The sequence below is a fragment of the Bubalus bubalis genome, chromosome 20 (genome assembly GCF_019923935.1).
Source record: "Bubalus bubalis isolate 160015118507 breed Murrah chromosome 20, NDDB_SH_1, whole genome shotgun sequence".
In the NCBI taxonomy this organism is placed as follows: domain Eukaryota; kingdom Metazoa; phylum Chordata; class Mammalia; order Artiodactyla; family Bovidae; genus Bubalus; species Bubalus bubalis.
Genome location: NC_059176.1, coordinates 20311389 through 20338677, shown reverse-complemented (window position 1 = coordinate 20338677; position 27289 = coordinate 20311389). Strand labels below are relative to the sequence as shown.

Sequence of the window (27289 nt, the reverse complement as noted above, 5' to 3'; positions counted from 1 at the left end):
AGTCACAGTGCATATGTGCTACAGAGTCAATGCATTTTTTTTTTCAAAATTCCAACGTTATTTTTCACAGATATAAAAAAAATCTTCTAAAATTCATATGAAACCCCTAAAGACCCCAAATAGCCAAAGCAATCTTGAGGAAGAACAAATCATGCCAAATCATACTTTTTGATTTCAAACTATATTACAAGGCTAGAGTAAGCAAAACAGTATTATGGTACTGGCATAAAAAGAGAATTATAGACCAGTGGAAAATAATCAAGAACCTGGAAATAAACCCCACATAGAAGGTCAACTAATTTTGACAATGGAGTCAAGGATATTCAATAAGTGGTTTTGAATATTTACTTGAAAAAAAGTGAAATTGGATCCCCATCTTACGTTGCTCAAAAATTAACCCTATATTTACTAAGGACTTAAATGTAAGACATAAAATCATAAAAGTCCTAGAAGATGACATAGAAAGCTCCTTGACATTAGTCTTGACAATGATTTTTGGATATGACACCAAAAGCATAAGCAATAGAAGTAAAAATAAGCAAGCAGAACTATATCCAACTAAGAAGCGTCTACACAGCAAAAGAAATAATCAACAAAATTAAAAGGCAGCCAAAAGAATGAGAGAAAATATTTTCAGATCCTATAGCTGATAATGGATAGCTACATAAGGAACTCATAAAACTCAATAGCCAAAAAAAATCTGGTTAAAAAATGGGCAACGAATGTGAATGTTTTTCCAACAAAAACATACAAATGGCCAAAACACACATGGAAAGAGATGCTTAACATCCCTGTCACTAATGATCAGGGAAATGCAAATCAAAATCATAATGAGCTATCACAATATTCCTGTTAGCAAGGCTATTATCACAAAGAAAGGGATAAGTGTTGCTGAGGATGTGGAAAAAAGGGAAAACTTTTACACTGTTATTGAGAATGTAAAATGTTACAATCAAAAGAAAAAACAGTATGGAGATTCCTCTGAATATTTAAAACAGAGTTACCATACAATGCAGCAATCTCATGTCTGAGTATATATCTGAAGGAAATGAAATCAAGAACTCAAGGAGATACTTGCACTGCCATTTCCATTGCATTAATAGTATCATTTACCATAGCTAAAATACGGAAACAACCTAAGTTTACATCCAAAGACAAACCGATAATGAAAATGTGATAGCCACACACATACACACATGGTCGAATATTATTCAGGCATTTAAAAAAGCAAACTTGAAACATTAATAATGGAATGTGAAGGTATTATGCTAAGGGATAAATCAGAGAGAAATACAAAAATTCACCTTTGTGTGGAATCTAAAATAGATGAACTTATAGAAACAGAGTGTTCAATGGTGATTGTCAGGGGCTGGGGATGGGGGGAAATAAGATTTCGGTCAAAGGGTACAAACATCTAGTTATAAAATGAGTTAGTTCTGGAGCTCAAATGTAAACCATAGTTAACAACACAATATTGTATAATTCAAAGTTGCTAAAGAGAGTAAATCTTAAATATTCTCCCACAATAATAACAAGAAGCAATGGTAATCAAGTGAGGCTATGGATGTGTTAACTACCCTTTTTTGATAATAATTTTGAAACATAAACATGTCTCAAATCATTGGGCTGTACATCTTAAACTTACACAATGTTATGTCAATTATATCTCAATAAAATTGGAAAATAAAATAAGCAGTAATGCCAATCTATATTTATAAAATCTAAATTAAAAAATCTAATATTTGCTAGGAAAATGACTTATGTTGCAGTATGATTTCAAATATATTTCTAATTATATATATCTATTGTGTAAAGAAGTTTGAATAGAATAACTCAATGAGGAAAATAAGTCATCTATAAAATAAGCCCAGAAATAATGATTTCTAACTCCAAAGCCTGAGCTGCAGCCTAGCTATAAAAATAAAATATACACACACATATTCAAAATATATACAAACATTTGATACTTAAAAGTAACATACATAGAATATACTAATAAGTTGAAGAAATAATGTATATTTTGCTCTGTGTCCATAATCTTACTTTTTATCTTTAAGAGACACATTTGTTAAAGCACTTCATAATCCCTGTGGGAAAAAATATGCCATAATTCTATTATACTATAGAATAATCTGATCTCTTTAAAATACAGTATTCTTGTATGATGTTTGGGAAGGAGTCTCAAAACTACATTCAAACATCATTCAAAAATGCTGAAGGGAATGGAAGAAATGGTGTGTTTCCAAAGAACTGAGAAGTGAACCTTGTTCTGTGTCCAGGTGCCCATGTATTTCTCTAGCCCTAATCCCTTGATTAGATCTGTGAAAACTGGAAAAAAATTATCTTAAAAATTAATAAATAAATATTGCGCCAGTTATCCAGTTATATACTTCACACTGTAACTTACTAGATTACTTCTTGATTTGTTTTTGGTTGGGTTGATAATTACAAATTGCAACATATCTACAGGTGGGCTGAATTAGTATTTGTAACATTTATGAAAAATTTATCTAAAAATCAGTAGCTACTAGGGTTGTTAATCAGGAGTTCTTTGGGCAAAAGCTTTTCTTTTTCTGTCACTATCAGAATGACTTATGAGTTTCTGCACAGTTTAGGCTCAGGCAGAAGAGGTGTATTTCCTCAGTGTGACTGAGTTATGGCAGAAACCATGTAGAAAAGCTGTGCAGCCATAGACACGGGAACTGCTTAAGTGATCTATCTGTGCACAGCTTTTTATCTCCAATGACTTCTCTCCTGTGGTACAGTTACTGTTCATACCATCGTGTGATTTCATGCTCAAGCAATTTCTTTTTCTGCTATACAAGCTGATAGATTTTGCTTTTTAAAAAAAGCGTATTTTTTATCTACTTTCAGTTTAGCTGTGGTTGAAGTCACCCGGCATTGTTTATCTTACCAAATGTTTAGTACTATTGCTGTTATATATTACAATGATATACTACATATGGTGCAGTTCAGACTTGTTGAAATTGAATTTGGGAGGAAGTATTCTACACTCATATTAATTCAGTTCTAACAGTGTGATGGAAGTACATTGTTTATGTGCTAGAACTATTTGATAAGGGCATGAAAGTGCAGTGAGAAAATTGCTAATTCCAGTAAAATTTATGACAATGTAGTGTCTTGAAATGGTTGATAAAGCTTAAAAAGAACTATTTCCTGCAAAATAGACAGCTACAGTATATACTTACAAATCTTTCAAAAACCAATTTATATTTACCTAAAATTTGTAGGATATAAAATTATTTTTGCATTTGATAGAATGAACCACAAAGGAAGTACTTGCTTGGCCCTAAAGTAACTATTTATATTTACAGTCATTGTAACTAGAAAACACTTGTTTATAGTTATTGCTAGTAGGACAGAATAATTTTATACCACTCCTCATCTTCAAGTTTTTTCCTTGAAAGTACATTCAAATATAAAAATAGTGCTTATACAATTTTTTAAAAAACTTTAATGAAAAAAAAAGTGAGGATAAAACATCAATAATTTTACACACATACACAAAATCTACACATAATCAATGTCAATACCTTGAAAGATTTCCCTCCTATTTCTGTTCTATATAATGAGAATCCAATCACTTTATTTTGTGTGAAACAGTATCGAATAAATGTAAGGGAAATGGATTCTTAATCCACATTGCCCAGGTTTGAGTCACAGTATTGTGATATCAGGCTGGTTAGTGGTTACTTAATCTTTGATTAATCTCAGATTGTGCACAAGGTAGGAATAATAATAGTACCTAATTCATAAGGTTATATAAAAGGAGAGAGTATTATTGAATAAGAAGGTTAAAGAATAGAAAAAATAAATGGAAATGTAGAAACATTATGTGATGAATTAGATATGATCAAAAAAGGACCAACATTTAGCATACATAGAATTAGGACAAAAGTAGTATATTGGTTAGGACATTTATAAAACTAGTAAAACAAAAAAGAGGAACATTCAAGAGATCTAATAACCCTCACATGAATCTGTAATTTTAAAATCAAATAACTGAAAATTAAGATTCAAAACACAGACTAATACCAGATTCATGTAAAGTTCATGTAACTCCTTGAAACTAATTTTTACTGGCATATCTGATATTTTTTCATAGAATTCCTAATACTGTATGGGAAAACTGTAGAGGCCTTGAATGATGTTTACTTTTGCACAGCAAAAGAATTGGATTTCTTTCTAGCAGAGATTACATCCAGATTAGTCTGCATGAGCTCCATAAAAATGTCAGTATCCCTGGTTAGATTTTTAGTCTACAAGGGCTCTTTTCTGCTTATTTGTATTTTCCAGCGTTTTGTTCACTGCATTAGAGGCTTAGGAGTTGGCAAATACTTAGGGAGAAGCTAATGGAGAATTTCAGGCTCACATCTATGATTCTCTTGCTAGTATCATGACCCCTCAATCCCCTGCCCTCTGGCATTTCTGAACTCCAGTCTTTGCCTCCACAGCCCACTGAAACTCTCCCAAGCACCTATCCACCTATACACTTGCCCTTTCTTCATAGCATAGGACATTTGCAGATATCTGAATGAAGTGAACACTGTCCTCCCATCTTTGTTGGTAATCCTAAAGCTTATTCTTTTAAATGCATGTTTTAGACTTGCATTCATTGGGAGTGTTAGTCTGATACAAATTTCTCTGTTGAGACCACAGAACCAGTGATTTTTAAATTCAGGATATATTCTGGGTCTCTGTAATGGCACTAACAGATGATAGGCTTCTAATTAGCCCCTATAATACCAGTGTCCTCAATTGTAGCCTTTGAGAACAATATTTAAAGCAGATATTCTTAACACACAGAATATGGAATTGACAGGTTGATGAAGAAGACTTCATTCACAAAGCAGGTAATGCTTGATATTCTTCCTAGTAAGATTTCACAATTGCTAGAGACCAGTGAGGGCTATGCACTTCTCATTATTTTCCACTTTTTATTATAGTTTTAAAAATTTTCCTTGTTCTCCTGGATGACTCTCCAAATATATCATGAGCAGGTAACTTATAATTCAGTTTATGTATCATCAAACCACAAGGAGTTATAGTCAGACCTGATGAGAAGGATTAAACATTACCCAGGGATCTTTTATTTTGACCTGGATGCCCCAAAAGATGGGGCTTTGTAGTATTTGTTTTAAGGAGGTGAGAAGATGTGTATATGAATGTTGTGTATGAATGCTAGGTGGCCAAGATGTGAATTGCAGGAGAAACTCTTTGTTGCTTACATAATAAATAGCCTTATGTACTAATAAGACTCTGATTTATTGAAGGTACCAAAAACTCCTAACTTCACTATCTTCTTCACTATCTAACTTCACATTATGAAGGTAAAGCCAAGATAATCTCAGTCCTGGACCCTGACCATTAAGTTCAGTTCAGTTGCTCAGTCGTGTCCGACTCTTTGTGACCAAATGAATCGCAGCACGCCAGGCCTCCCTGTCCATCACCAAGTCCTGGAGTCCACCCAAACCCATGTCCATTGAGTCAGTGATGCCATCCAACCATCTCATCCTCTGTCATCTCCTTCTCCTCCTGCCCTCAATCTTTCCCAGCATCAGGGTCTTTTCAAATGAGTCAGCTCTCTGCATCAGGTGGCCAAAGTATTGAAATTTCAGCCTCAACATCAGTCCCTCCAATAAACACCCAGGACTGATCTCCTTTAGGATGGACTGGCTGGATCTCCTTGCAGTCCAAGGGACTTTCAAGAGTCTTCTCCAACACCGCAGTTCAAAAGCATTGATTCGTTGACACTTAGCTTTCTTTAGTGTCCAATTCTCACATCCATACATGACTACTGGAAAAACTATAGCCTTAACTAGATGGACCTATGTTGGCAAAGTACTGTCTCTGCCTTTTAATATACTGTCTAGGTTTGTCATAACTTTCCTTCCAAGGAGTAAGCATCTTTTAATTTCATGGCTGCAATCACCATCTGCAGTGATTTTGGAGCCCAGAAAAATAAAGTTAGCCACTGTTTCCACTGTTTCCCTTCTATTTGCTATGAAATGATGGGACCAGATGCCATGATCTTAGTTTTCTGAATGTTGAGCTTTAAACCAACTTTTTCACTCTGCTCTTTCACTTTAATCAAGAGGCTCTTTAGTTCTTCTTCACTTTCTGCCATAAGGGTGGTGTCATCTGCGTATCTGAGGTTATTGATATTTCTCCCAGCAATCTTGATTCCAGCTTCTGCTTCCTCCAGCCTAGCGTTTCTCATGATGTACTCTGCATATAAGTTAAATTAGCAGGGTGACAATATACAGCCTTGACGTACTCCTTTTCCTATTTGGAATCAGTCTATTGTTCCGTGTCCAGTTCTGTGACTAGATCTGATAGACAGAGTGCCTGATGAACTATGGATGGAGGTTCGTGACATTGTACAGGAGACAGGGATCAAGACCATCCTCAAGAAAAAGAAATACAAAAAAGTCTGAGGAGGCCTTACAAATAGCTGTGAAAAGAAGAGAAGCGAAAGGCAAAGGATAAAAGGAAAGATATACCCATTTGAATGCAGAGTTCCAAAGAATAGCAAGGAGAGATAAGAAAGCCTTCCTCAATGATCAATGCAAAGAAATAGACAAAAGCAATAGAATGGGAAAGACTAGAAATCTCTTCAGGAAAATTAGAGATACCAAGGGACATTTCATGCAAAGATGGGTTCAATAAAGGACAGAAATGGTATGGACCTAACAGAAGCAGAAGATATTAAGAAGAGTTGGCAAGCATATGCAGAAAAACTGGACAAAAAAGATCTTCACGACCCAGACAATCACAAAGGTGTGATCACTCACACTCACCTAGAGCCAGACATCCTAGAATGTGAAGTCAGGTGGGCCTTAGGAAGCATCACTACAAACAAAGCTAGTGGAGGCGATGGAATTCCAGTTGAGCTATTTCATACCCTAAAAGATGATGCTGTGAAAGTGCTGCACTCAATATGCCAGCAAATTTGGAAAACTCAACAGTGGCCACAGGACTGGAAAAGGTCAGTTTTCATTCCAATCCCAAAGAAAGGCAATACCAAAGAATGCTCAAACTACCACACAATTGTACTCATCTCACACACTAGTAAAGTAATGCTCAAAATTCTCCAAGCCAGGCTTCAGCCTTATGTGAACTGTGACCTTCCAGATGTTCAAGCTGGTTTTAGAAAAGGCAGAGGAACCATAGATCAAATTGCCAACATCTGCTGGATCATGGAAAAAGCAAGAGAGTTCCAGAAAAACATCTATTTCTGCTTTATTGACTATGCCAAAGCTTTGACTGTGTGGATCACAATCAACTGTGGAAAATTCTGAGAGAGATGGGAATATCAGATCACCTGACCTGCTTCTTAAGAAACCTGTATGCAGGTCAGCAAGCAACAGTTAGAACTGGACACAGAACTGACCTTGAAGAGCAGTTGATAAAAACGCCAGCACGAGTCTCCTTTCTGATATTTTATAACATGAAAAATAAAGCTCTGAGTTGTCTGAAGTACTATACAATAATCCCTTTTCCTTACAGGTAAATCCCACAGTTTCAAATCTGTATTATTATGAGTAGTGAGCACCACACAATACTTTCTTTTCCTCAAAGGACCCTCAAATCTGCATTTTATGGAGCTGTCTACAAAACATATTTATTTGATTCTCTAGTAAAATGGCTTGAAACAGACTGATTATGATTCTTGCTTTGGGAATTAGATACATAGTACAATATTTTTTATATGACATGTCCTCAGTTGCTTTAATAATAAATTTAGAATAAGGGTGGTCAATAAGTCAAAGATGAGAAATTAAAGCCATGCATTTCTTTGCAATCTGTATTCTAAATATATGAATGTATAAGAGAACATCTATTCAGTGCTAAGCTATTTATACCATAATGTTGTACAACTCTATTTGCTAATGTTTGACTCTTATGCTGTTTATATGCTCATAGGAAACAATCATTTTGTACAGTGGTTAAAACTTCGACAGCCTTATATTTAAATCCCTAAGTATTTGGATCTAAATCTCAGATGATTTTTGCTTTCATTATTTTTTCTCTAGGATTCAATTTTGTGCACTCATCAAATAATTATTGTATCTAATGTCTATGAAAACATCTAAATTCTTGCGGATAAAAGAGGGTAGGGGAAATACAGAGGAGAGGAGGAAGACTGGAGTGGGTAGAAGAAAAAGACATAAACAAGAGGAAAGAGAAGGAGCAGATACAGAAGAGAGGAGGAAGACTGGAGTGGGTAGAAGAAAAAGACATAAACAAGAGGAAAGAGAAGGAGCAGAATGGTACTATTTTTTTCTGTATTTTCTTTTTACCATATACTAGAGTAACGCCATATATATATAGTCATTTCATCTTTCGATAACATTATGCAATAGGTACTATCATAACCATTTTAAAGTAAGAAAATCAAGATTTAGTGTTTTCTGAGATTTTCCCCAAGTTCAGACAAGCAGTAATAGAAAAGGGGCTCAATGCGCTGTACCTGTCTCAGAAACCAGTGTACCTTAGTAACACATAAACTGTATTTTCTCAGACCTTTCTATATTACCTAAGGCGGAAGTGTGGCAGAGGGTGAAACGAGGCAATGATTTTCTTCTCCCACAGATCTTCAGTTCATTCTACTGCTGACTTTCTAGGATTTAATGTACTATTGCCTGGGGATCTCTATCTTAAGTCTGAAGTTTTACTGGGATTTTTTTCCCCAAAAGAATACTAAAATTAAGGGAAAAAAATATTCTAAGACATTTCCTATTTGAAATAGGCCTGCATGCATGCTAAGTCATGTTAATCATGTCTGACTCTTTGCCACCCCATGGACTGTAGCCCATCAGGCTCTTCTGTCCATGGAATTCTCCAGGCAAGAATACTGGAGTGGGTTACCATGCCTTTCTCCAGAGGAATCTTCCCAACCCAGGTATCGAACCTGCATCTGTCTCCTGCATTGGAAGGAGGGTTTTTTTTTTGTTTGTTTGTTTTTTTTTGTTTTTTTTACCACTAGTGCCACCTGGAAATGCACCTAGAAGCATGTAATTCAGTTCCTTCATGACTGAAGGATGCATTAACTCTTTAACCAGACTGTGAATAATCTGTATTCCTGAAGTGAGTGTATCAGGTCACAAATTTTGCATATGGTACAGCCCTTTAGAGAATCTGATGCTCCTTCAGAGTATGTGCTCCATAGTTAGAAGAGATTCTTGGATTTTCCATTGAAGATAATTCAGTCTTTAATCACTCTTGTGTGTGTGCTCAGTTGCGTCCGACTTTTTGTGACTCCATGGGCTATAGCCTGCCAGGCTCTTCTTGTCCATGGGATTTTCCAGGCAAGAATATTGGAGTGGGTTGCCATTTCCTACTCCAGGGGATCTTCCCCACCCAGGGATTGAACCCATGTCTCTTGCAATGGACAGCGGATTCCTTACCACTGAGTCACCTGGGAAGTCCCTTAATCACTCTTGGCCATGTATAAATTACACAATTATAGTTACTTACTTGACATTCTGCCCAATTCTACCACTGAGAGCTGAGAGTTACATTAGCCGTATGTATAGATATATGTCCAAAGATCCAACAAAGTGTTTCAAGGTTTCATGTCACTCTATTACCACCATTACCCTCTTACTCTAGTGCTATTCACTGCTACTTTCCCCTGTCCCTTGGCAATGATCTCGTGCCTCCAGACTGTATGAGACTCAGAGATCACTGCCAAGGCAGCAATGACTTCCATAGCTGTGCTTGTAAAATGAGCTACATCTATAAGAGCAGATACAGTGGAAGGAAAAGTGAGAAGTCTCTTTATTTTGGTTTCTGCCTGAAAATCAAGAAGCTAAATATATGATCACTAGATAAATGACACTGCAATTTTGACAGCTGTCACTGTCAGATTAAGTGGAAAAAACCCTATTCTACTCCACAATTCCAGGCTTTGGCACTAAGTGATTCCTTCAAAATATCTTTTTGATCAGGCATAATGATACATACGATGAATGACATTAGCAGATCTGCTATACTTCTTACCTTTGCTTGATACCAACTAGACTAGAAGGATTTTATGTCAACAATATGCTGGCCAGAACTATCTTTTGCAGTAGATTTTACATAAGGCTCAGCACTTTAAAACCAACAAGTTGTGGTATCCATGTACCTCTAATACACTGATCTGAGCAATATCTAAACACATACACACACAATTTGGATTAGCTACTGGGAAAGAGCAAGCATGCTAAGTTGCTTCAGTCATGTCCGATTCTTCATGACCTTGTGGACTGTAGCCTGCCAGGTTCCTCTGTCCATGGAATTCTCTAGGCAAGAATACTGGAATAGGTTGCCATACCCTCCTTCAGAGGATCTTCCTGACCCAGGGATCAAGCCCACATCTTCTGTGTCTTCTGCACTGGCAGGCAGGTTCTTTACCACTGAGGCACCTGGGATGTCCAACTGGGAAAGAGTAGGCATCCTCTTTTCCACACTCAAAACTGTCTCAGAGGGATGAAAGAGATACAGAATAGACTAAATCAAACATGTAGCTGGGACTGAACCTATTTAAGACTTGCTGGTAACAACAGAGATGCCTCCACGTGGCTTGCAGACACAGGAATAAGAATAAATGTTATTTTAAGCCACTGAGTTTTGGGATGATATAGTCTGCAGCCTTACTATGCCAATAGCTGACCAGAAGTTGACACTGGGAAATGGGGTGCCATTTCAACAAAATGTGATTTTCAGTGCTATAGGCTGCAAGAAAACTGCTATAAATGTCCAGAAAAAGTGAGGAAACTCTAATGAAATACTAGAAAAATCTGACCTGTGGATTTTAGTACTGAAACTTTTACTAAAGTTATTACCTGCATTTGTAGGATTATGTGCCTGATAAACATACAGAGGTACAAAAAAATGATGAAATCTGAAAAGAAACAGCCAGTTTTCGAGCAGTGTTTAGTAGTAGTAGAGATAATACAAGACTGCAGAGTTGCTAAATGAAATTATTTTTTGACAAATTAAAGGTGTGGCTAATAAGACAAGTAAAATGCCTAACTCAGAGGTTATCACTAAAAATAATCTCAGGATAAAGATTCAGTGAAGCCTGTTATCTAATCTTTTATTAAAACTTCTAAATTAATTACCATCCCTTAAAATTATGCCTCTAAAATGAACAAAATGCCATTCGCAAGATAAAAGTGATGCTGGATGAATAAAGTAGTATTTTACTAAAACATGATACATCCAAAATACATATAATTGAATCTAGAGAAAGAGGTTTGGGGAAAGAATTATGGACATATCAATAGATTTTGGCAGAAAGTGAAAGTCTCTCAGTTGCATCCGACTCTTTGTGACCCTATGTGCTATACAGTCCATGGAATTCTCCAGGATGGAACACTGGAGTTGGATAGCCTTTCCTTTCTCCAGGGGGTCTTCCCAACCCAGTTTGGGAAGATCAAACCCAGGTCTCCCACATTGCAGGCAGGTTCTTTACCAGCTGAGCCACAAGGGAAGCCCAATTTTGGCAGAGTGGGCCTGAAAAACATTTTTAAAAATTCACATATATTTATGGGTAAAGTATAGTTGTGTTAGCAAAAAGCACCACCACCGTAGACTAGAAGAGATTAAGAGTTCTTGAGATATTAATTGCTGCTTGGTCTCCAAAATTCTGCACATAGTTAAATAGATTGCCAAAAAGATGTCTTCCAATCTTTTCATAATTGACCAAGGAGGTGATTAAAAAAAAAAAAAGAAATTAATTCCTAGAAGGCAGGGCTGAGAATAGTAGTCTATGGACCTATTAAAAGGATATAAGTCAAGACATATTTTCAAGCCCCAGTTAGTGTCAAGTGGAATTTCAAAATTGTTATGGTTCAGTGATTACTAAATCCTTCTCATCTTCCAAAATTATATGGGAGAATTTGTTGTTGTTATCCCATGACTCTTGTATCATATGACTGATAATTTGACTTTAGTTCATAAGTCTTCAGATTAAGAGACGCTGCAACTAGACCTCAACCAGATCAAGAGATATTGGACTTTGTACCTGATATCACAATTGGTTGAAATTTTTATAAGTCCTGTGATAATGAAAGGGAGAATCAGATGCTTTTAGCAAGACATGATCTTAACTCTACAGTTAAAAATGAAATCATAGCCTAGTGGTTAGGAGTATATTGAGTAGCTAAACTAGAATTTTAAATACTCTTACTTGTACTTTATATTCAAAATGCTACTAATATATATACCTAATCTTATTGTAATGAGGATTTAATGCACCATATGCAAATCTGACATACCATGATGACTCTGTATATTGTGGTCCATGCTGTTCTCAGCTGAATTACCAGTTTTAATTCATTTTATATCCATTTTTGGCATATTAAAAGACTACATTTTCAATAAGGCGATAGTCTTGACACACAAAGGCTTTGAAAGCTGATGAAATATTTTAACTGTAATTTGTTCTTACATATAATTCTACCATTAAGAAAGATATTTTGTCTATTCAAATGTCCTATTTTTAATGACAATGATCTACTTGTATAACTATGCTAATGATATATGTTAATTTCAACTACAAATTCTGGTTATTAAACTTTTGTATTACTATTTATAGGAAGAGAATATATTAATAGCTAAGAAAAAGTATATTTAATACAATAATTTTAGGTCAGATTTTCCTCTTGGAAATGTTTTTTGAATATACCTACGTCAAGAATTTTCATTTGCCAAGTGGATACAGCAGTTAGTTTTGCAATTTACATTTTAGTTTCCTATTTTTTAATTTTGAGAATCATCATTCAACCGTTCTTTTGTACAACAAAATGCTATAACGGCACTTGTAGTGTGCTATGAGTCACTCTACTATAATTATGACAGAGCTATTCAGCCAACATTATACTATTGTTTTCAGAAATAAATCACAAGTTTTAAAAGGGACCTGCTCCTTATTTCTGCCATACACACAAACAGCCAGCCACAAACACACTCAAGTTTTGGGGAAGCAAGTCTGAGTCATAAATCTTGATTGTATGTAAAATGAAGTTGCTATTATTCATAATAATAATAGGGAAGCCTGGCGTGCTGCAGTCCATGGGGTGGCAAAGAATCAGACTTGACAGAGTGATTAAATGACAACAAATTATTACTTTTAGAGGTAGATTTAAAAATTAGTTACATCTGATTCTAAAAGAATCTAAACTGAATTTTAGTAGGTTAATATTACTAAACAATCATGATAAACAGAACTTTGCACTGGACTATCTCTCAAGATCTTGTTGACAGGTTTAGGAGTGATGTGGCTTTGTAACCCCTATTGTCAAGTGTTCCTATCCACACTATGTATCCAGAAAAAAAAATGAACACACTAATTCAAAAAGATACATGTATCCAATGTTCACAGCTGCTGCTGCTGCTGCTGCTGCTGCTGCTAAGTCGCTTCAGTCCTGTCTGACTCTGTGCGACCCCACAGACGGCAGCCCACTAGGCTCCTCTGTCCCTGGGATTCTCCAGGCAAGAATACTGGAGTGGGTTGCCATTTCCTTCTCCAATGCATGAAAGGGAAAAGTGAAAGTGAAATTGCTCAGTCGTGTCTGACTCTTAGTGACCCCATGGACTGCAGCCTGCCAGGCTCCTCCGTCCATGGGATTTTCCAGGCAAGAGTACTGGAGTGGGTTGCCATTGACTTCTCCAAAACTACTTAAAATATCCAAGCACAGAAACAACACAAGTGCCCTTCAACAGATGACTGGTTTAAGAAGATGTGATCTTCATACAATGGAATATTACTCAGCCATAAAAAGAGTGAAATATTGCCATCTGCAGCAACATGGATGGACCAAGATACTATCCATATTAAGTGAAGTAACATCACAGAAAGATGATTATTCTATGATATCACTGTAAGTGTAATATAAAAAATAATACAAATAAATCTACATACAAAACAAAAATAGACTCACAGACATAGAAAGCAAATTTACAGTTAGGAAAGGTGAAAGACAGGGAGGGCATATATATGGAATTTAGAAAGATGGTAACAATAACCCTGTGTACGAGACAGCAAAAGAGACACTGATGTATAGAACAGTCTTATGGACTCTGTGGGAGAGGGAGAGGGTGGGAAGATTTGGGAGAATGGCATTGAAACATGTATAATATCATGTATGAAACGAGTTGCCAGTCCAGGTTCGATGCACGATACTGGATGCTTGGGGCTGGTGCACTGGGACGACCCAGAGGGATGGAATGGGGAGGGAGGAGGGTTCAGGATGGGGAACACATGTATACCTGTGGCGGATTCATTTTGATATTTGGCAAAACTAATACAGTTATGTAAAGTTTAAAAATAAATAAAATTAAAAAAAAAAAGAAAGAAAGACAGGGAGGGGACAAATAAAATAGGAGTATGAGATTAGTGGATACAAGCTGAAAGTGAAAGTCGCTCAGTCGTGTCCTACTCTTTGCGACCCCGTGAACAATACAATCCATGGAATTCTCCAGGCCAGAATACGAGAGTGGGTAGCCTTTCCCTTCTCTGGGGGATCTTCCCAACCCAGGGATGGAACCTAGGTTTCCCACATTGCAGGCAGATTCTTTACCAGCTGAGCCACAAGGGAAGCCCAAGAATACTGGAGTGGGTTGCCATTTCCTTCTCCAATGCATGAAAGTGAAAAGTGAAAGTGAAGTCGCTCAGTCGTGTCTGACTCTTAGTGACCCCATGGACTGCAGCCTGCCAGGCTCCTCCGTCCATGGGATTTTCCAGGCAAGAGTACTGGAGTGGGTTGCCATTGACTTCTCCAAAACTACTTAAAATATCCAAGCACAGAAACAACACAAGTGCCCTTCAACAGATGACTGGTTTAAGATGTGATCTTCATACAATGAAATAGTACTCAGCCATAAAAAGAGTGAAATATTGCCATCTGCAGCAACATGGATGGACCAAGATACTATCCATATTAAGTGAAGTAACATCACAGAAAGATGATTATTCTATGATATCACTGTAAGTGTAATATAAAAAATAATACAAATAAATCTACATACAAAACAAAAATAGACTCACAGACATAGAAAGCAAGCTTACAGTTAGGAAAGGTGAAAGACAGGGAGGGGGCAAATAAAATAGGAGTATGAGATTAGTGGATACAAGCTGAAAGTGAAAGTCGCTCAGTCGTGTCCTACTCTTTGCGACCCCGTGAACAATACAATCCATGGAATTCTCCAGGCCAGAATATGAGAGTGGGTAGCCTTTCCCTTCTCTGGGGGATCTTCCCAACCCAGGGATGGAACCTAGGTTTCCCACATTGCAGGCAGATTCTTTACCAGCTGAGCCACAAGGGAAGCCCAAGAATACTGGAGTGGGTAGCCTATCTCTTCTCCAGTGGATCATCCCGATCCAAGAATTGAACTGGGATCTCCTGCATTGCAGGTGGATTCTTTATCAATTGACCTATCAAGGAAGCCCTAGATACAAGCTACTATAAATAAAATAGATATGCAACAAGGATTCACTGTGTAGCACAAGGGACTATATTCAACATCTTGTAATACTTATAATGAAAATCAACCTAACTATATATATATATATATATATATATGTATATATATACACATATATATACACACACACATATAATTGAATCACTTTTATGTATACCTGAAATTAACATAATATTGTAAATCTATAATTAAATTTTTTTTTAATGGAAAAGAAATAGGTGAGCAACTGGGCTTGCTTCTGATCCTCTCGCAGCTTTATGCATAAAGACACTTGCATTGGATGGTAAAGGATAACATCCCATAAATATAGTTATCTGGCTAGCCCCTTGGGGAGAGTGGCCTTATGCTTTAACTTGGCTGTTTTTACTCAGAAGATCATATCTATAATTCTTGTCTAGAGTAAGAAATCCTTTCCTCCAGGACAACTGTAGCCGTTGGCTCAAATGCTATTTCTCAGCCTGAGGTAACTATGGAAATCTCTTGAGTTCCTCATATTTAATCCTGAGAAGTAGAGTATCTTCTGAGGCTTGTATTGATATCATTTAAATAGTTTGTTGCTTAATGTCATCACTGATTATGTCCTATATATAACTGACAGGATAAATCACAGATTTTACACTTTAAGTATAAAGTGTAATATTTATACACTTTAAGTATAAAGTGTAATATTTATACACTTTAAGTATATTCCACATAGTTTGTAGAATATCTATACTTTTGGCATTCTTTGCTTTCTCTTGTATAAGGCCACCGGAATTTATTTGTAATCTTTAACAGCGAGTTGTTCGTATTTTGATTTGTTACCGCAGTTTACTATCAGCTATTTTCTTACTTCTTTCCTTAGATCTATTACCCGGTGAGGTGTTTCTCTCACCACCAGTACACTCATAGCATATGGAGCATATAAATCATTTTACTCCCCTCTTTAAAACTACTTGTGACAAAGCTTTACCAAGGGGTGGGGAAATGAGATGAAAAATCCTTAGCTCAACAACGGTCAACTCTTAAGCAATTAGTCAACCGTACATTCTATAATTCATGGCATTTTGCATTAGTGGAAAATCTTTGGAAATCTAACCTCACATAAATTTTCCAGCCTCAATACTGTTTTTTTTTTTTTAAAGGAAACCATTTGGTCCATTTGACCCTCAGAGACAACCAAGTAGACAGCCAGCGTAAGGTTTTGATAACATATGGGTTAATTTAATAAAGTCTAACTAGTCAGGGGAACTGTTGGATTTAAAAGCATTTAATAAGATTAGACTTTCAAACATTATTTGGTGCATTAATTCAAATATGCAAATTGGCACAGCCCTGAGGCCCAGGCATTAAAAAAAAAAAAAAAATGAGGGCAGATAGAAATGAAATTAAATTTTAGAAAGGTATTAAAATAAAAGTACACTCACAATCTGAAATTGAGAACTGGAATTAGAGTTACTCAGCCTATTAGGGCTCACTGCTATTAGTATATGAGACCACTAAGGGAGGTAGATTGGTAATGGAGCAAGTGGGTATACATTTAAAATTAGGAATTATCATTTTTGGGGGGCATTAAATTTGAATCTTCTATACAGTCTTCTCAGATAATTGCTACCAATACTAGAGTATATTTAAAGTATTAAAAATAAGACAGCATTCTATGAATTATAATTGAGGAATTTTGCTCTATCGCTGATTTGGCATTTCAGGCTCATCATGTTAATGCCTACCTGTTTACTTCTGCTGTCTGTAATAGCCTACTGATAATTCAGATTCAGGCCAGTGTGTGAACCACAGAAAGAAAAAGTAAACTCTTGCTCTGAGAACTCAATACCATTGAAATCAACTTTGAGAACAGAAATAGAAAATCATTAAAAGCATATCCTGCCAGGCCCTTCTAAAATATAATATCTGTTGTATTTATGAGATAGCATGCTTTTTTGTAGTTAGTAAATTAAAACTAAAATGAAATTAAAATAGAGCCTGTTTCCACCATGTGGTAAATTAAAATTATAATTCCATACCAAATATGAGTCAATTAATTCTACCTCAGCCAAAGCTCTGATATTTCAGAGAACAGCAGATGTTACCCTTTCTACTACTCCATTAATATACCTAGTCAGTTATTCCACTGTTCTCCCTAGGGCAGAGAATAAAGGCATATTTTCCTTTCTGTTCTTTAAGCAAACCTACTTGCTCCCCGAAGCACAAGATTTAATTATCCTTGCTGCATTATATTTGCTTGAATAGCTACAGAAGCTATTAATGGGCATAACATTTTCTGATCTTTTTTCATGAAATTCAACTATGATATTTATGCTGATTTAATTACATCTAGCACATTAATTAGTCTACTGGTAAGAATGAAGGACTTAGGATTTACAACAAAATGTATTGCTATTGATTATTATAATATGCAACAGTTTGGTTATTGGGAGAGTTTAGACACAGAATTCACATATGTATGTAAGTGTCTGGGAAGAAGGAATTGGTGACCTACTGTATTAACTAGCTGTATATGAGAGTATCTACCAAGAAAGGACCCCGGAGCCCTAGTGGGTGCTAGATCAATCACTAAGTGGCTGTATAACCTTAGAAAATAATTTGACCTATCTGTGTCTCAGTTCTATCATTTGTAAAAAGGAAATAATGATAATCTTTATGTTACAGGATTCTTTTTATATTGGTTTAATTTCTGCAAAGCCCTGAGAGCAATATCTGGCATATATATTCTCTACATCAAGTGTTATTGTTGCTTTTTTTTTTTTTTTACAGGCTTCTCTGTCTTTTATTTTTTTTTTTCAATTTTATTTTATTTTTAAACCTGAAACACTGTATTAGTTTTGCCAAACATCAAAACGAATCCGCCACAGGTATACATACGCTCCCCATCCTGAACCCTCCACCCTCCCCACACCATCTCTCTGGGTCGTCCCAGTGCACCAGCCCCAAACATCCAGTATCGTGCATCGAACCTGGACTGGCAACTCGTTTCATACATGATATTATACATGTTTCAATGCCATTCTCCCAAATCTCCCCACCCTCTCCCTCTCCCACAGAGTCCATAAGACTGTTCTATACATCAGTGTCTCTTTTGCTGTCTCGTACACAGGGTTATTGTTACCATCTTTCTAAGTTCCATATATATGCGTTAGTATACTGTATTGGTGTTTTTCTTTCTGGCTTACTTCACTCTGTATAATAGGCTCCAGTTTCATCCACCTCATTAGAACTGATTCAAATGTGTTCCTTTTAATGGCTGAGTAGTACTCCATTGTGTATATGTACCACAGCTTTCTTATCCATTCATCTGCTGATGGACATCTAAGTTGCTTCCATGTCCTGGCTACTGTAAACAGTGCTGCGATGAACATTGGGGTACACGTGTCACTTTCCCTTCTGGTTTCCTCAGTGTGTATGCCCAGCAGTGGGATTGCTGGATCATAAGGCAATTCTATTTTCAGTTTTTTAAGGAATCTCCACACTGTTCTCCATAGTGGCTGTACTAGTTTGCATTCCCACCAACAGTGTAAGAGGGTTCCTTTTTCTCCGCACCCTCTCCAGCCTTTATTGCTTGTAGATTACTGAAAATAAGCAGAAGAGACAGACTTTGAAAAAACAGTGAATTTATATTTGGTCACTTTGACTATTACATAGAATCTAATAAATATTAAAGTATTAAGAGCTGTTTAGATGACCATGGATCTGGACTTCTGAGTATGTCAAAATTATTGGACTTCATAGTTTTGGGTAACATCAAATTGCAGTTACTATTTGAAGATAAGAAATGAAGGAGAAATTTGAAGGAAAACATGAAAAATTAAGGAGAGTGTTAGGACCCAACCGTGGGCATTGAAAGAATTTTGTCAGGAAAGGAAAGGAATAAGGAATGTGAAGGATACTGGGGTGGAGAGAAAGAGATGGTTGTAAAAGGAGCAAGAACATTTACAGTACAAAAAACATGGAGAGTGATGTACAGCGTTACAAGCAGTGAACTAAAGACATTAAAGGAAGCTAATGGTTTTCAGTACGAAATGTACTGGTATCCTTGGAGTGTAGTTTGAGAAGAATTTCGGGGAAAGAAAGACACTGACTGCAATAAACTGGGGAGTAAAGGTGAGCTGAAGCAAAGGAAACCATTCAGAAAACTTTGAAAATTTAGGTGGTCAGAGTGGCCATTAAACTTGAGTAAAAAATGAAAGGGAAACAATAACCACAAGCCGTCCATAACATGAGATGTCACCACCGGACTGTCTTAAAACCCTCAAGCTCTGGGGTTAGTTTGAAGTGACTGATGGTGGAGGAGCAAAAGCAGAGACTCTCCGGAGAAACCCATTTCCACACAGACCTTGAATAATTCACATATTTAATGTTCCAGAAAATGTGAGCTTCTCATAGGAAATCAGAAAATGCCTATAAGAACCAAAGTATCATGAGTAAGATTTAGCAGAAGCAATGCAAAGCAGATTCAGAAACACAACAATGTCAGACATAGTTTAAAATAAGCACTTCTTAAAGTAATGAAAGAAGGGATTACAAATATGAGCAAAAAGAAACAGATTAGAAAAATGATGAAGCATAATGAAATGCTTATGAAATAAATGAAATAAAATACAAATTCCAGAAATGAAAAGCATATTTTATTTAAAAAAGAAAACCTTAAAATGTTTTATTGTCTGTCAAAACATGAAGATGTAATTTTTAATCAAATATAGTTCATAGTTTGAAGTTATATATGCATGATATGTGTTCGTTTTCTATGCTGCATAACAAATTATTGCAAACATAACAGTGTAAAAACAACCCACATTTCTTTTCTGAAAGTTTCGGTGGGTCAGGAGCCTGGCCACAGATTCTGCAAGGCTACAATCACTGTGGTGGCTAGGACTTATTGAGTAGCGTGATGTGGAATAAGTTTGCTTTCAAGTTAACTCAGGTTGTTGCAGAAATGACTTCCTTGAAGGTATAATACTAAAGGCCCTGGCTTCTTGCTGGCTGTTGTCTATAGGCTGACCTCAACTCCAAGGCACATGGCCTCCCAGCATAGTCACTTTATCAAGCCAGTCAAGAGAGAGAGAGAGATTCTAAGTGAGTCTAGGATATTTCATCACCTTTGCCCTATTCAGTTGGTTAGAAGCAACTCGCAGGCCTCATTAGCACTCAAGGGGAAGGAATGACATAAGCACAGGGCATAAGTACCAGGATACAGGCATTACAGGGACTTATCTTAGAGTCAGTCTGCCATATGGCAAAAATTAAAACCATATAGAAACATATAACATGAAATGCATAAAATAAAGTGAAAAGTAAAGGTTTACCTCCTCCTCTCCTAATCTCTTATTCTCCCCAATATTGTCTGCTATATGTAAGAGTTTCTTTTGCATTCTTCTGGAAAATAAAATACTTTGTCTTACATCCTCCCCAAATGAAAAATGGCCATTAGTAGATGTTACTAACTAAACTATGTCACTTCTACCCCCAAATTCATATGCTGAAGTTCTAATATAATTGTATTTGGAGATAGTGTCTTTAAGGAGATAGTAATTAAGGTTAAGTGGGGTTACTAGGTAGAGTCCTAATCCAATAGGACTGTTGTCCTTGTGGGAAGAGGAAAAGACATCAGGGATGTATGTGTACAGAGAGAAGGTCACGTGAAGACATAGTGAGAAAGTGACAATCTGTAAGCCAAGGAGAGAGGTCTTACCAAAAACCAAACCTGATGTTTGATCTTGAATTTCCAGTTTTCAGAACTGTGAGAATAATAAATTTCCATTGTTTAAGCCACACAGCTTGTGGTATTCTATTATGGCAGCCCTAGCAGATCAATACAGTAGATTATACTTTTAGTGAATCTGAAGGTATATCTGAAGACATTAATTGGAATGTGGCAAAGAAAAGGATGAAATACATGAGAGAAATATCATGGAAGAGGAATAGAGTAAAAGGTACTAACAATACTGCAGTAGGGTACCAGAAAGAGAGGAGAAAAAGAATGTGACAAGGGGAATATACACATAAATAATGGCTTCAGGAATTATGCAAATCTCATAAACATCACTCCAGAGCTTTGAATGGGTTGAGATTTTATACTACTTGCAAGTTAACTGGCCAGTTTTACAGAAGTTGGCAGAAGACAAAAGATGCCTTGGTCAGAGAAAGGACTTTATTACTCATGGACAAGTAGGGATATTGTACTTCATGTTTGTTTAAGTAGTTCCTGATCTCCAAATCTGATACGGGAGATGTAGAGGAGGGTCTAGGAGGATAATATTCATAGTAGATTGTGTGATAGCTGGGGAATTCTGAGTTTAGGGAGCACAAAATTTTTAAAGTGGTGGTCCAGTGGCTAAGACTCTGCTTCCAATGCAGAGGCACAGGTTTGATCCCTAGTTGGAGAACCAGGATTTCACATGCAGTGTGATACAGCTAAAAAAAAAAAGTGATTTTAGCAATGCTGCCCAATTTACTTAGAGGGACATATTGTTTTATTATTCTGATCAGAAAATAAATTTCTCCTTTGATCTGGAGGAAAATTATATATTCCAAGGCTGTTTTCTATGCAGACACCCTTAAAAAGATAAGCTGGAACAAAGCTCCCAATATCTCTTTATGAGATGTACAGGAGTGTAGGAGACCTATGTAGAACTGCTTATGAATAAAGTCATTGCCTCTCAGAAAGTCTACTAACTTTCATGATGGAAGAATTTAATGAAATTCTCATATGCACATGAGTGTGTGTGTATATATATATATATGAAAAATATTTTATGTTTTTTTATATATGAAAATTAAACTACAAAACACCAAAGGCAAAGACGAATCTCAGAAGCAGCCTAAAAGACAGGTTTACTTCCAAAGAAAGGCAATAGTCAGTAGTTAACTTTTCAAATTAACTTTTCCAACGTTTCAGCATTTAGTCCTGAATATTCATTGGAAGGACTGATGTTGAAGCTGAAACTCCAATACTTTGGACACTGATGTGAAGAACTGATTCATTTGAAAAGACCCTGATGCTGGGAAAGATTGAAGGTGGGAGGAGAAGGAGATGACAGAGGATGAGATGGTTGGATGGCATCACTGACTCAATGAACATGAGTTTGAGTAAACTCCAGGAGTTGGTGATGGACAAGGAGGCCTGGCGAGCCACAGTCCATGGGGTTGCAAAGAGTCGGACACGACTGAGAGACTGAACTGAAGTGAACTTTTCAAAAGTGACAATGGAAAGCAGGCAGCAAGAACTAAAATAATCTAAGAAAAGGTAACTATCCACCTAGAACTGAATAACCAGTTTCATTTTTCCAAACAAAGCAACAACAGAACCGAATTTGCTACCAAGAGAATCTCACTGTTTAGCCAGAGGAACCTCATTATTTAGCCAGAGGAAAAGTGATCCTACTGGAAGGCCTGAGATATATAAAGAGATATGATAAGCAAAGAAAGTGTCAAATATAGTTATAAATCTACACAAATATTAACTAAAAAGCAGCAATGAAATTAAAAGGTGATTACTCCTTGGAAGGAAAGTTATGACCAACCTAGACAGCATATTAAAAAGCAGAGACATTACTTTGCCAACAAAGGTCCCTCTAGTCAAGGCTATGGTTTTTCCAGTGGTAATGTATGGATGTGAGAGTTGGACTATAAAGAAAGCTGAGTACCAAAGAATTGATGCTTTTGAACTGTGGCGTTGGAGAGTTCCTTAGACTGAAAGGAGATCCAACTAGTCCATTCTAAAGGAGATCAGTCCTGGGTGTTCATTGGAAGGACTGATGTTGAAGCTGAAACTCCAATACTTTGGCCACCTGATGCGAAGAGCTGACTCATTGGAAAAGATCCTGATGCTGGGAAAGATTGAGAGCAGGAGGAGAATGGGACGACAGAGGATGAGATTGTTGGATGGCATCACCGACTCGATGGACATGGGTTTGTGTGGACTCCAGGAGTTGGTGATGGACAGGGAGGCCTGGCGTGCTGCAGTTCATGGGGTTGCAAAGAGTTGGACACAACTGAGCGACTGAACTGAGCTGAACTGAGTGATAATTTTTCTGAGGGTTATGATAGAACTCAAATACACAAAAAAACAGCATTTAAATCAGGAAGGGGATTATAGAAGCTAAACTGCTCAGCAGAAGGATAAACATTAACTTTGATTTTAGAGTTTGATAAAATTTAGAAGGCATATTAAAATTTCTATAAAATTTACTGAAGGATCAGAAAGAGTACATATCTTTTAGAAGAGTAAAGGAAAATAAAAGGACTGTCACAGATACCATGAACACCCCAGTAAAATGTTTAATATAGTAAAACTGATCTTTAGATTAATAGATAGACTGAGTAAAACAAATAGAACAATATTATTTCTCCAAAGGAAAAACATACAAATACCTCTGCTGAAAGTGTTTTGTCCAAGATTACTGATATAGTAACAATAGTTGAAAGAGGGTATTTCCCCTAGATGAGTTTTCCTGACTACAAATAACAGACTTTGGAAACTGACCACCAAAATCATTGTTTTTTTACACTTTTATGTGTCAGTACAGATCCACTTCAAGCTTTGTCTCATATTGGGCAAGTTGACTGATTGTTTCTGTGAATTATCTTTCACAAATAGTATATTTTTTCAGAAATGTTTTCCAGTCTATTATTTATTTATTTAAAGTTGTCTTGCTTTTTGAGTTAATTATTTCAGTGCCTTGTAGATTCAACTTCAAAATGATGCAGACACTTAAATTGTCCATAGTATATCAATTTTTGTGTAGCTATTTTGGAAAAAAAAAACATGTTTTCAGTGAAAATCTGTTCGAAAACTAAATAATTAAATTAATCAGGATATAGAAAAAATATATTTTGTGATTTTGACCAGTTTGATTTACTTTACCCTATTAGTGAGTTCCATTAACTCACATCTGCAATAAAAACAGGAAAATACAAAATATGCTTTAATATAAAAAGATTATATGTTCTGATACCATATAAAAAGGTATTTCAAAAATGATAAAAAGTAGTACAGAATAAATCAAACATTCACAATTTCAATTGCTGTACATAAAAATATTTTTAAAATATAATTATAGCAGTGGCATTTAATTAATCCATTTCAAACACTGATAGCATTTTTTATGACAACCTGTAATTATATCCCTCACATGTTAGAAGTTAGAGGAAAGATATGTATTATAAATATGCAAAAAGACTCTTTTTTTTTAATTTTATTTTATTTTTAAACTTTACAAAATTGTATTAGTTTTGCCAAATATCAAAATGAATCCGCCACAGGTATACATGTGTTCCCCCTCCTGAACCCTCCTCCCTCCTCCCTCCCCATACCATCCCTCTGGGTCGTCCCAGTGCACTAGCCCCAAGCATCCAGTATCGTGCATCGAACCTGGACTGGCAACTCGTTTCATACATGATATTTTACATGTTTCAATGCCATTCTCCCAAATCTTTCCACCCTCTCCCTCTCCCACAGAGTCCATAAGACTGTTCTATACATCAGTGTCTCTTTTACTCTTTTTAAAATAGAAAAAACTGCTGCTGCTGCTAAGTCGCTTCAGTTGTGTCTGACTCTGTGCGACCCCACAGACGGCAGCCCACTAGGCTCCTCTGTTCCTGGGATTCTCCAGGCAAGAACACTGGAGTGGGTTGCCATTTCCTTCCCCAATGCATGAAAGTGAAAAGTGAAAGTGAAGTCGCTCAGTCGTGCCGGACGCTTAGTGACCCCATGGACTGCAACCCACCAGGCTGCTCCATCCATGGGATTTTCCAGGCAAGAGTACTGGAGTGGGGTGCCATTGCCTTCTCCGTGGAAAAACTACAAATGTAGAAAAAGGGCTGAAGTTTGAAATGTAATAAATTACCTCTATTTTAATGTGTTCTTTTCAGTACTTGGCATTATATACAATGGTACTCTTCCCCAGAGGCTCAGCACCTTGCCCTTACACGGGTACTATTGTTAAGGACTTAAGTAAACTTGGTAAAAGGTCTAATTATTGACAGAAAGTATTTGCCCTTTTATTTTCTGATACACAGTGATATCAGCGTATTATGTTAATTATGGAACAGAGATTGCTTTATAGGTTTGATTTACTAGGCAGCAAAAATATTCTCTCAAAAATCAGTTCAACTGCATGTGTTGTAGAATTTCAGGCATCTCCATCGTTCTGACCCATCTCCTAGCTAATTATATGTTGAATGGAAAGGAGGCTAAAGTGCTGACAGGGGATCAAGTGGTATCTTCTGGTGACAGGAGAAAATGAGTAGGCACATCAATATGAATTGACATGCCTTGAAGCAGTTTTCTGCCATTGAAAAAGTTAAAACTAATGGACAAAAAGTATTCCTTCTGTCCAGATAGGAGGTTAACTATATTTAAAGTTTCAGAAGCAAAAACAGAAAGTGTTGAGTTTCTCCATTTAAGAGTTGTCATAATAGTGAAAAATTTTATAGTGGTTTTAACATGACTGGAGAAGAAAATTCTGTCCAGATAATCTCCAAAGGTTAATAGTTACAAAAATGTCTTTCAGAGTTGTTTTTAAAGTCTGAGGGATCATTTAAAGTTTTATTTGAACAATTTGAAGGTTAAACATTTAGAAATTAGTTGACTCAAACACACCTATTTCAAATATTTAATCCACCAATAATTGCCAATTACATTTTCCCTCTATTATTAATTATACCCTCTGAAAAAATGTTTCCTTGTTTTGTTTTACATCCATATAGCATAAAGGATATCATGAGAGTCAAAATTTAAAAGCAAGGGAAAAAAAATAGTGGAGAAGATCAAAGTGGCAGAATAGACAGACATGGAGCTCACTGCCCCGGAGAAGCATATCAAAAATACATCTACATGTGGAACAATTTTCACAGAAAGCCAACTGAAAGCTACAAAAGATTTCTTATATAACTAAAGCTACAGGAAAGATCCCTAGGTAACTGGGTAGAACAAAAGGGAAAAAAAATGGAATCAAATGGGACCTATACCCTTGGGAGTAAGCTGTGAAAGAGGGAAGGTTCCCTTGCTCTGGGAAACTCCTTCACCTGCATTCCTGCTGGTGTGTGTGGTACCTGAGTGCTTAAACTCAGGCTTCAGTGCACAGAACTGGGGAGAGGACTTGGTGTGGCTACATGCAGACAGCCTGAAGGGCCTAGAGTGTACAGGCAGCTATCATCGACTTGCATGGGATGGAGTGAGGGCCCACCAGAGGAGTCCCATTATTATCATGCAGAGGCTGGGGCATGCATCTGCCATGGGAGCCCTTTTGTCAACAGCTTCGCAGTGAGGTACAGCTCCAGTGGCTGCAGAAATGGAGAGCCTAGACCTGCCAGGAGTGGGACTGATGGCCCAGCCACTGTCAGCGATTCTACAACAGGGAACCATGTGGAGCAGCAGCAATGGAATTTGTGGGTGCACACAATGGGTGGCAGGTAGCATCCTGGTGACAGCTCCTGAGAAGGAAAAGGCAGTGGCTACTTTTACAGAAGTACTGATTCAGTTCTACCTACCTCACCCTACAGCTTAGAGCTGGATCTAAGGGCTTCTACTCCAACAACTGGGAGCAGACCCTGCATCAACAGGGCTGTGAACAGCCAGAGAGCAAAGTGAAGACACCACCAACATCCAATGTAGGCTCTCATCACCACAACACCAAACACATCCCCTATCAAGGGGATAATGGCCAGGACATTCTGATGAAAGGCATGGCAGGCATCTACAACAAAAGGCACCGGCACCAAAAATACTGGACTCACCACACAGTCTACATTGGAAAGCTCCCACATAAAAACAGCCCTTAGAGGCCACAGTAGA

General features: G+C 36.8%; 1 pseudogene; it reads left to right on the top strand.

The window, feature by feature from the left end:
* Positions 1-20383: 20383 nt before the first annotated feature.
* LOC123465210 overlaps positions 20384-27289 on the top strand; it is a 30144-nt pseudogene continuing 23238 nt past the window's right edge.